The sequence below is a fragment of the Phodopus roborovskii genome, unplaced genomic scaffold, assembly GCF_943737965.1.
Source record: "Phodopus roborovskii unplaced genomic scaffold, PHOROB, whole genome shotgun sequence".
Classification (NCBI taxonomy): Eukaryota; Metazoa; Chordata; class Mammalia; order Rodentia; family Cricetidae; genus Phodopus; species Phodopus roborovskii.
In genome coordinates this window covers 2,694,928-2,706,948 of record NW_026125397.1, presented here as the reverse complement: position 1 = coordinate 2,706,948, position 12,021 = coordinate 2,694,928, and the positions used below count along the sequence as shown (strand labels likewise).

At 42.2% G+C, this 12,021-nt stretch overlaps 1 non-coding gene across 1 annotated transcript; it reads right to left on the bottom strand.

Annotated features, from left to right (window-relative positions):
* Positions 1 to 9,548: 9,548 nt before the first annotated feature.
* LOC127215242 (U6 spliceosomal RNA) lies at positions 9,549 to 9,651 on the bottom strand. Its single transcript, XR_007833928.1, has one exon. It is a non-coding gene; the product is annotated as a U6 spliceosomal RNA (small nuclear RNA).
* Between the last annotated feature and the right edge of the window lie 2,370 nt (positions 9,652 to 12,021).

Here is a 12,021-nt window from a genome sequence, read left to right as displayed (position 1 = left end):
ACGAGGCAAATTATTCATTCATGTACTTTCTGAGACAGGGTCAAACTCACTGTAGAACCAAGAGTATGCTTTTGTTTTATGCTGTGCTGAGAATTTAACCATGAGGGTTTTATTTTGTTTTGTTTTTTTTTTTTTTTGTTTGTTTTTTGTTTTTTGTTTTTTGGTTTTAAACAAGAAAACATCTTCTTACCAGGTAGCCCAGGCTTTCCTAGAATTCATTATGGAGCCCAAGGTACCCTTGAACTTAAGCTTTAACACCCAGAAAAATTAAAATTTAAATATTCCAAGAAGGCTGATGTGAAAGAGAAAACAATTTCTAAAGCCCTTTATTGGATGAATTGTTCTGAGACTGCCAAGGGAAGGTGTTAAGTGTAAAGAATTCAGCATGCTGAGCCAGCCATTTATAGTGCTGAAATCAACCCACTTCCTCCTAGACTTAGATAGAGGCTGGAAAGAATAGGGTTGTGTGCTCATGTGTATAGATGGGAGTTAGAGGGGTGGCAATTCAAATAGATGGATTTTTATATGGTCTAATTGCCAATGATGGGCTTCTGCAGTTGGCTACTTGGATCTTAACTGCAAATTGTACCAAACACATCTAAGAAGAGGCCTCCCAGCCCAGCCTTGACATTTCACCGATGGGGAAACAGATCTCTCAGGAGAAGTCACCACAGCAAAGCTGTCCCTTCACCCCAGGGCACCAGTGTTCAGTTTCAGACAGACTTGGAAGGAACAGGCTTGTGTGGCTCAATGGTAGGGTACATGTATGTCATGGGCAAGGCCTTGGTTCTAGTCCTAGTCTGCCACCAATTCCTCGAACCACATTCCAGCTGTGTAGCTATCAGCAGGAGACTTTGGACAGACTAGAGAACATTTCTGACTCAGTTTCCCTGAAACTTAAATAGAGGCAGTGCAAAAATGTTCATGTGGTGAGATTTCTAGAGAACAACGGGACAGACTCCAGTGAAGCTTCTGATGCATGGCAGTATAACTGGAATATTGATTCCTAGACCACATACACCACGAGTATTGATTCCTAGACTACATACACCAGTACTATAAACTCCTGGACCACATTATAATGTGGTAAATAAGAAGCTGGGAAACGATAGGCTGACAGATGTTTATTCAGGAGAAACCACTTACACCAGAAACAGATGGCCGCCGCAGGTTCCTGTCCCAAGAATCCCTCGGATGTTCTCTGTCTCTGACCAGCGAACTGGAGTCTGGGATCCCTGACTTAGTCCCTCCTGGTCATGCTCGCACCAGTGGGCATGGTCAGTGCAACAGATGCGGGCGGGGTAGATGTCTCACAACACCACATACACCAGGAATATTGGTTCTTAGACTACATACACCAGGAATAAAAACAGGACCACATACACCAGGAATATCAACTCCTACTTCACAAACACTAAATTTGCTCTTACCTGGGAATTAGATTAGATCCAGAGTTCCTACTGAACTGGAAGTAAAAAGGTATGTGTATCAATACAGATAAATGTGCATGTATTATGTAGTAATGTTCTTTTTCAGTACTGGGAATTCAACTTTGTGAATGCTAGGTAAAGCCTTTCTCTAGGCAAGAAATGGCATGGCACACTCAAAATTCATTTCTCTTTTGTAGGGCCCTACATAGACCCCCAAGGCACCTTGAGCAAACCTGAAGCTGTGGGCTGGAACGTCTTGCCCGGGGAGTTGTTATTGGTACTCTTCCTGTTTTCTCCCCTCCTCCCCCCCCCAGTTGTTATTGATACTCTTCTCGTTTTGCTAACACACATCTGCTGGGAAGGAGCTAAGCCTGAAAACCCTGTTGTTTTCCACTATGCTGTGAGGCAGTGTATAAGCCCACTCCTTCCCCTCAATGAACGGCATTCTGACATTGCTGTTAAAAGAATGACCCGCTGTCTTGTTTCTTATTTCAATCTCTAGGCCTTCGCCTAATTCGTGGAACAGATTTGTAGCTTGGAAGCTACAATCTCTGCCTGTTTTACACACACACACACACACACACACACACACACACACACACACACAGAGAGAGAGAGAGAGAGAGAGAGAGAGAGAGAGAGAGAGAGAGAGAGAGAGAGAGACCACACTTGGACTTGCCTCTAGAGTCTACATCCCTGCTCCCTTCTGAATTCCAGCTTCATTTAGTCTCTGGGCTCCGGGTTCTACCTGGACCACTTCACTAAGGCAAGGATTGAGGGTCTACAGGGCTCTCTCAGTTTTCATTTTGTTCATCTGCCTTGTCTTTTTTTTTTTTTAATCCGTTTTCAGCCCCCCTTACATACTGAGGGGCCTCCATCTCTTCTCACCAGTGACTTCCACACCACCGGTAGCACCCAAATGTGTTTCTATCCTAGTTTCTAATTGAATTCTACTTCTGTGCAGTAGTTGTCCAAGGGGCTATTTCCACCGATGAAACACACAGCAGCCATCCGAGCTGTGCCCACTTGTGACTCTTTCCTACTTATTCCTGCTCTTGGACACCCCCTTTCTGAGACCCAGCTCCCCAGCTCCTCTGGCCTCCCTCTTGCTTATAAATATCTTCTGAGTCTTGTGCACTTTGTTCTCACATAAATAGGGGCTGCACTGTGCTTTTTGTCCCAGTCAGCTAGGCCTAACTGGGGTCACTGGGGAGGAAGTAGAAATGTAGGCTCTGCTCAGCAGTGCTCCTTTAATGTAAACCCAGAACGACCCCCTTTATCACGCCAACAATGGCATGCCACCCATTCCACAATGAAATCCACACAGCCTCCATGGAGCTTTGTGGCAGCTTCTCTTTTCCAAACCTTGCTTTTCTATAGTGTGATCTTACATCTGGGAAACATGCAGCTGAGGACATGCCTTTCCTTTCCCTGAGCTACTTCTGTGCACCTTTCAATGTAATGTGAGCTGTCATCTCCTCTGGGAAAGGCTCTGTTACTCTCTGTATGCTGTCCCAGCCAGGGTAGGGCCTGGCACACAGGGTTTTGCCAACCAGTAGATTTCCTGCAGTATGCCTCCTTCTGTGCTTATTTGTCTGACTTTCTCACTAGGGCCATGGGCTGTGTTCTTCTCAGGTCGCAAACACTATGACCACACAGACAGTCCCTCCACATATACAATCTGAGTGAGCCGAGCTGAGATTTGGTTGGAAGAATCCTCGGGAAACTTGGGCTGTGCTGTGGATGAGTCAGGAGAAGGGAGCGCCTGTGAACTGAGTAGTTTATCAACTATGCCACATTCTAGAACTAGCTCCAAAGAAATTTAAATAAAAAACTGAGAAACTCATTTTCCCCTAGTCCTCCCACAGCATCCATCTCCCTGCTACCTGGGAGACTAAAAACCATATAAGTTTCTGTTGCTTGCATGACCGTGTCAAAAGATCTGAAACATGTCAGGTTGAGCACAGCCTCTAGAGTCTGCCACCCACTGCTGCAGACTTCTCCCAACCTGCTTTTTCCTAATTCATCTTAAACTTATTACATATGCCTGGGAGCTTTCTCATCTCAGGAACAATTCATCCCCTTCATCTTGTTCCAACCTCCCTCTCCTTCAATAAACCTCTGTGGATAGAACAAAGTTATTGACTTGAAAAATTCTTTATTAAGTACCTGGAAGGAAGGCATAGAATGAGACCTTAATATTACACTTAAAGGAAACAACAGGCAGTTTGAATCTTTCTTTGTGAATGCATCAAAGTGAAATATGGAATTTGAATCCCAATTGTAAAATAGAAAAAAAAAAATCCCAATTGTAAAATAGAAAGCAGAGTGTCCATTAGCAGGAAATGGAAGCTACCAGTGCTCCACCAATTCCACTCAACAAAGACGTTTCTTCCTTTGAAGCAACAGAAGTAAATGCTGGTTGTGATGTCTTTGACCCCGTCTGTCTCCCTTTGGAAGTACTAACATAAACCAGAGGATAAAAATTCAAAGGTGAATGATTAAGCTTAATCTTATCTTTATTAATAACTCTCTTCATTGCTATTTTACATCAAAGACCACATCCACTTAATTTATAAGGAAAGGAGGATCTATTCCATGACTATGTGAGGCTGGAAAACTCATTGAGTTAAAAATGGTTCAGGGTGGGGGAGCGTGCAACAGCGAGGCAGGCGATTTTGTGCCTTTTGTGGCAGTCTGTCTCTGCAGCTGCTAACTTACAATAATAAAGACTCGCATTGTCTAGGTGAGAGAGTACCTACCTGTGGCAGGTACCCTTTAATCAGAGACTTCCTCCACTTTTAGAGCTTTACTAATAAAATGGGACTGCAGGAGTAATTGTTTGAGTAGCTTCCCTTTCAGTTAATAAGCAAGGTCTATTTTTTTTCCTATAAATCTTTTACACCAGTAAACAAAGACGTTGATTCCTCAGCTGTGACCAAGCTCTCAGCTCTCTGCCACTGTTGCTACTGAGACTATTGAAGAGAGAAGAAATAAAACTGGAATTGCAAAGTCATAGTCAAGTCCCTTAGTGAGGCAGGCTTCCCTGTCAGTTCCCAACCCACCTTTATTCTCCTCCCTCCCCGGAATGTGGCCTACCAGCCCCAGCTCTCCTCTGATATCCTCTTACCCTACCTTGGTATCGATATTTACACTGCACCTATTTGTGAGACTTCTGAATGTTGGGTTTGCCTGTGCATTTGATTCCTGTGAGATGAAAGTGTTTTCTAGAAGACTGGGTTCCTGAGATTTGGGGGTGATGGGACTGACTACCTATTACTGGCTGAAGAGGACTTTTCTTTGGAATATTCTATTTATCTGGAGTTTTGACATGATAATCTTGCACTGTGTTGATCTGGACAGAATCTTTTTCTGACAGGGAGATCATTGATTGAGTGATTTACTGGGGGCAGGGGTGGGAACCTTACAGCACTACACATTAATGGAAACCATGGAGAAGGAGATTGCCAGGAAACCTAGTAAGCGATTTATTTTCTGGGTGTCAAAAAACTTAGAACCCAGTTGAAGGAAAAGGATGAAGTTGAAAGAATATTGCTTTAAACTTACTATAGGACTGGAGATGTGGCTCATTTGGTAGAACATTTGCCTAGCTTGCATGAAGCCTGAGGATTTCAGTATGTTTTATTGGACAGGGTGTGCCACACCAAATCCAGTAGATTCTGGGTGACAAGTCCCATAGACTGAGGAGGTCTCCTAGAACTGGTTATAGAACTCTTTGGCTGGAGAAAAATATTGAGCAATTTGTTTGTTCTATTTTTTTCATATTTATGAAATGTTCTTGAAAGTCTACGCTGACATTTTAAGCAAGAGAAATAGATAAGAAACCATCCCCTGAGATGGGGTCACTAGCCTTACCCTCATCTCCAGGAAAACCAGCACTTTCCAAAAGATTTGAATAAGTACAAATAGTAATATGATAAAAAACTTTCCCCAAAATAAAATTTCATATGGCTGTATGTATGTCATCAAGAATGGGCTTAAGTGTTTACTAAAGAAAGCTTTTTAATAAGAGAGAATTAAAAATAGCTCAATATTTTAAAGACTAAAAAGAACTAGGTAATAGATGTTAAACAATAACTGACCATAAAAAATTTATTAATCCAACCTAGGATATACACAGTTAGTCTTGGATGACTCTGTGTTTTGGTTAACCTTGGATGATTTGTTTGCTTTACTGTGCTAAGTGACAATGATGTCATCTGTTTTATTTGGGTTTGTTTTACTAAACAACATCCTCTGAGAAATATCTGTTTCATTCCATTATAAAAAGCCTTGCTTGAGAGCTTCAAGCTTCAAACTGCCTCTGTGTTTGTTTCTGTTTGTCGCTGCTGAATCCTTATCCACCTAGTCTTCAAGGACCCTCATCCCAGGGATCCCCATACCTGACTTAGGTGGTCCATGGCAGGGATGGCATATGCCTGTAACACACTCAAGGTGGGCATCAGAGGCAGAAAGATCAGAAGTTCAAGATCATTCTTGACTACATAGCAAAATCAAGGCTATTGTAGGTTACATGAGACCCCGATTTGAATAAAATAAGCAAACAAAACAAACAACACCTTACTGTAAAGTTACAGTCATTAAGCAATTGGCATTGGTAAGAGTAAATGAAGAGGTCAGTGGAGGACTGGAGTTGTATCTCAGTTGATAGAGTGCTTGCCTAGTGTTCATGAGCTCTGAGCTCTTGATTAGATCCCTAGTGCTGCATTAAATTGAGTGTGATAGAACATGCCTGTAATCCCAGCATTGAGGAGTCAGAAATGGGAAGATCAGAAAGTCAAGGTTAACTTGACTACATAGTAAATTCAAGGCCAGATTGGTCTCTAGGAGGCCATGCCTAAGAAACAGTAAAGCCAACAAAAACTTTAATGTAAAGTTATTGTGATCAGACAATGGGATTGGAAAAATGAGCCAATAAAAATATCAGTGGGATAGATTATCAAGACTAGAAATGGACCAAGAAAAACATAGTCCATTGATCTTCAAAAAGGGGGAAAAACAATACCATAAAGAAAAGAGACTTTTCAACATCTCAACATCTACTTGCAAAAAATGATTCTGGCATAAGTCTTATCCCCTTCAAAAAGGGCAAACAAAAGTAGATCACAGTCCTACATACAATGCAAACCCATACAAATGCTGGATGATAGTACAGAAGAAAATCTAAAGGTCAGATGAAACATTAAAGATATAATTCGTGAAAGAAATAATTAATAAACAAACATCATTAAAATTAAAATTTTCCCTTTCCAAAGGACAATTTTAATAATGAAAAGATAGGCCACTGATTTGAAGAAAATATTGACAAAAAAAAAAAAAAGAAAGAAAAAAGAAAACAAAAAACACTTCATGCCAGGTGGGCGTTGGTGGTGCATGCCTTTGAACCCAGCACTGGGGAGGCAGAGGCAGGTGGATCTCTGTGAGTTTGAGGCCAGGCTGCTCTACAGAGTTAGTTCCAGGACAGGCTCCAAAGCTACACAGAGAAACCCGTCTCGAAAATCCAAAACCAAACCAAAGCAAAGCAAACCAAAACGAAAAACAATTCATATCCCCCAAAGGCTGATAATTCCAAACACAAAAAGGACTCTCAAGACAAGACTCAATGATTAAAAAAGAAAAAAGGAAGGGAAAATAAACATATGAAGAGGTGTCCACATTACATGTCACCAGAGGTATGTAAATGGACAACCTATCAGAATGGCAGGGTTCTGGAGCTCTGTCAGCATTTCAGAACTGGAATATCACAGGCACTGTGGATGGCAGTTCGGTGAGTTCTTACAAGGCCAAACATACTCCTACCATGCATAGCAGCGGTCAATAGTCCTTAGCAGTTGTCTGTAGTGGTGCGGATGAGATGCCCCTTAGTTTAAGCATTTGGATACCTGGTCCCTAGTTTGAAGCATTGTTTGGGGAGGTTCAGGAAGCATGGCCTTTTTAGAGAAGGTATGTCACTGAGGGTGGGATCTGAGGTTTCAAGGGTCACATACCATTCCAAGTTGACTCTTTCTCTGTTTCCTGTTTATGGTTCAAGATGTAAGCTATCAGCTGACGCTCCTGTCTGCTGCCATGCCTTCCTACCGTGGCGCTCATGGGCTCTTACCCCTCTGTAGCCTAAGTACCAAATAAACTTTTCCTTCTGAACATTGCCTTGGCCATGAATCTTTGTCACAGCAATAGAAAATTAACTAATACATTGTTCAGTCAAGTTGAATAGTAATGTCCATACAAAAGCCTGCACATGATGTACACAGCAAATCTACTCATAACTCCTCAAGCTTGAACTAAGGAATACTTCAGAAGGTCCGTTGATAACTTAGCTATGGAATTTCCAAATATAAGCCCCCCAAAACATGGAGGAAATTGAAATACATGCCACTAATCAAAAGAAGTCCATCTATATGATTTCTACTATATGATACTCTGGAAAAGGCAAAAGTATGAAGACACATAAAACCTGATTATTGGTGGCTAAAGAGTAGAAAGTAAATAAGTTGAGTGCAGAGGAATTTTGGGGTGGTGAAATTGCTTTTTATGATGCTGTGTGATGGTTAGCATTAGATGTCAACGTGATGGAATCCAGGATCAACTAAGAGACACACCTCTGGGCATGCCTATGAGAGACTATGGTTTATGAAAATTATCAAGATAATTATCATGATTAAGTTATTTGCAATAGAAAGATTCACCTTAACTGTGGATGTCACCATTTCCATTTGCCATCTTCTGTCTCTTGGTCTTTTTATGTTGTTGTTGTTTTATTTTTTGAGACAGCGTTTCTCTGTGGCTTTGGAGGCTGTCCTGGAACCAGCTCTTGTAGACCAGGCTGGTCTCAAACTCACAGAAATCCTCCTGTCTTTGCCTCCCGAGTGCTTGGATCGAAGGCGTGTGCCACCACTGCCTGGATTGCTCTTGGTCTTGTTGGGACTCCAAGTTTATCTTTAGGGTCCTGACATGATGTTTAGGTTTAAATAGAGGCCAAGAGGTACGTACACCTAGGCAGTCCTGGTCCAGGTGTGGCCTCACTCATCACTGAAAAGCTAACTGTAGATCCTCTTCCATAGTCTGATACATTTCATCACTGTGAAACTTCTTCCTCAGAGACAAGTTCTTCCTCATTGGTGGGCTTTATAGCCAAAACCCCTTTCTTTCATCCAGCATAAGACTCTTGAGGAACTTTTAATTCCTAGGGGACCATTTTGTCAATAATCTGGTGGTCAGTGTGAGGGGCACAAATGTTTGTCTTCAGAATATCTTCCTTCCTTCTAGAACATTTACAGGTTGAGCGAACACTAAGTACCTCATGGCTCTGTAAAACATAAGCAAATATATTTGCTATTGTGAAGCTAGAAAGAAAACAAGCAGGAAGGGATGGGATGGGGAGAGGGGAATCAATTATGTCCTCTTAATGTGAAAGTTAGGGCAGGGAGGGCGTGGCCTTGTGTTTCCTCTTCTTGAATTCTTTTCTTCCTGGAGTGTTGTCCTGAGCCATCTGCACCCATTGCTTGGGGACTGGAAGCTTGAGGGTGGATTCAGGTCCTATATGTGGATCCTAACAGTCAGAGGGTGAAAGAGGAAATTATTAATCTTCCCTAGAAACAACATGTATTTATGCACCACATTCATGTCCGACCTCAGCATTCTCAGGCATTATTTTGTATTTCCATTCATAACACTCTTTGGGAGAGCAAGCTGTTAGGTTATATTGCCCCATCTCTAAATGGTAATATATTTTCTTTTTTTTATTTTTTCTTATTTTACATATGAATCCAGTTCCCTCTCCCTCCCTCCTTTCCATGCCCCCAGATCCCCCTCCCATTTCATCCCCCCCCCATTCCACAGGGAGGGTGATGCCTTCGAGGAGGGGTCAACAAAATCTGTCAAGTCATTTGGAGTAGGGACTAGGCCCTCCCTCCTGCCTCTAGGTTAAGGGAGTATCCCTCCATGGGGAATGTGCCCCCAAAGTCCTTTTGTGCACCAGGGATACATCCTGGTTCTACTGTCAGAGGTCCCTTAGACTGCCCAGGCCTTCTAACTGAGACCCACGTTCAGGGGGTCTGAGTCGGTCTAATGTTGGTTTACCAGCTATCAGTCTGGGGGGAAAATATGTAACGCTTCAAGAATTTGCGTGTCATCCTTCCGCAGGGGCCATGCTAATCTTCTGTGTATCGTTCCAATTTTAGTATATTTGCTGCTGAAGCGAGCATGGTAATATGTTTTCAACTGAAGATATGCAAACGGCCATAGAAATACATGAAAAATTATTTAATATCTTTAGCCTTCGGGAAATGCAAATTAAAAATGCAAAACTACATTGAGATTTCATCTCATCCCAGGTAGGATGTCTATGATGAAGAAAACAATAAACACTGGAGAGGATGGTGTGGGGAAGGGAGGGAAAACATTTCTACACTGCTGGTGGGGATGTAAATTAGTGTCACCATTAGGGAACTCTGTATGGAGGTTACTTACAAAGCTAAAAACAGAACTGCTGTACATTTCTAAGATTTGCCTGGGGGAGGGGGAAGAGAAGAAAAAGAAAAGAAGGGAAGAAGTCAAAGTTAGCTGAGTTTTATCAGCACACCAATGGCTATTGCTACTCCAGACTCAATAGCCAAGTTGAGGAATCACCCTAGAGTCCATCAATGAATAAAGAAACATCCCCTTGAAATGCAGTAGAGTGTTATTATCTCCCCAAATTTAGGAATGCGGATTCAGAGATTCAAAGAAAATAAATAAATAACCAGGAGTTCTATGCAGCCATAAAGAGATCATCATGCTAAGTTAATAAGCTAGACTTACCAGGATGGGCATCACACATGTTCTACTATGTCTGTAATCTGGGGAATGGGGAGGGGAATAAAAATAAGGGAGGAGGAACTATCAAGAATATAGGAGGGTAATAGAATAAGAGAGGGTAATAGAGGGGGTGAATATGATCGGAGGATACTTTCTCCATGTGTGGAAATATTATGAAATTCCATACTTTGTACAACTAATAAAAATAATTAATAAAAAACCTAATAAGTGTGTATTTGGGAATACACACACACACACACACACACACACACACACACACACACACACATATATATATATATATATATATATATATATATACATTCTGAGCCCCTATATGTTTGTGTTTAGTAAAGGACAGAGCTTGTCCTTTAGCATTTCTTTTGAGAGGGAGGAACAGGCTTGAGCAGAGAAAGGGCATGAGTCAGTGTAAGTAGACAAGAGAGGCTAGCAGGAGACATGGAGGAAGGCTGAGACCTGCAGAGCATGATAGCCCCATTTATGACACCTTGCAAATGGGAAAGCTGTGGGAGCAAGGTTACCCCTACCTTCTCCCCGCTTTCTTGAAAAGTGGCCATAAGGGAATTCTCTGACTTTCTTCACCTGAAAGTGGACTGCCGGACCCTCATCCCACAGGAGCCCTGTTTACACACAGAAGCTGAGCGACACTCACCTTCCAGTTCAGCACCATGGGACTACCTTCCCTTTCTTGCCTGTCATACTTCTCTAGGACTGTTCATCCCCCATGAAACCAAGCATAGCCATCCACAGTTTCCCTTGGGGTCTTTAGGCTTCATTTCTGAGGGCTTCAGTGCCAAGTAAAACATCACTTAAGTAAATTGGCATGCTCTCCTTTTGTAAATCTATCTTGTGCTGGGGGTGTCAGCTGGGACCATTGTTATAGGTGAAGAAAAGATAGTGCCTTTTCCCACCTACAGACCATATTCACAGTCAGCTAGCTCTCTCTCTCTCTCTCTCTCTCGTGTGCGTGCGTGCGTGCGTGCGTGCGTGCGTGCATGTGTGTGTGTGTGTGTGTGTGTGTGTGTGTGTGTGTATGTGTCTATCTCCTAATGAGTTTATAGATATTTTCCTTGGGCAGAACACATCAGCAACCTATACTGAATGGCAACCGCAGGCAAGCACTTTACCAAATGCTCCCCAGCTCTCTTCTTTAACCTTCCCTTGAAATACTGTAAAGTTATGTTTTTCCTGTTCATGGGATCCTGAAGCTCAGAGAAACTAAATAATTGACCAGAAGAACCCAGTAATACGTAAGAAGAACTGAGGTAAGGTACTTAACACACAAAGTTGAGGGAGGTAAGAGCTGGGGTTCCTGTGAGAACATTGTCCACAAACACCTAGAATGTAGGTAGAGTTTCCTGTCTCGCCATCACTCTGTAATAACCACCCAGTCTTAATATCAATGGCAAATGCTTAGCCAATAACTTAGGCTTGTTGCTAATGCTAACTAGCTCTTACATTTAAATTAACCCTTACTTCTTATCTGTACTGCCTCATGGCTCATAGCTTGTTCACTCATTTTTACACATCCTGTTTCCTCCAAAGCTGGTTGGCTGGCATCTCTCTCCTGACTCCGCCCTCCCTTATCCCATCATCCTCAGTTTGGCTCTCCTGCCTAGCTTTGTCCTCTTCAGCTATTGGCCAGTCAGCTTGTTCATTAAACCGATCATGGTGGCATATATTCACACAGTGTACAGGAGTATTCCACAGCATAGACCCTATCTTTGAGGACATTTTTGCATTTCCTTTCAAA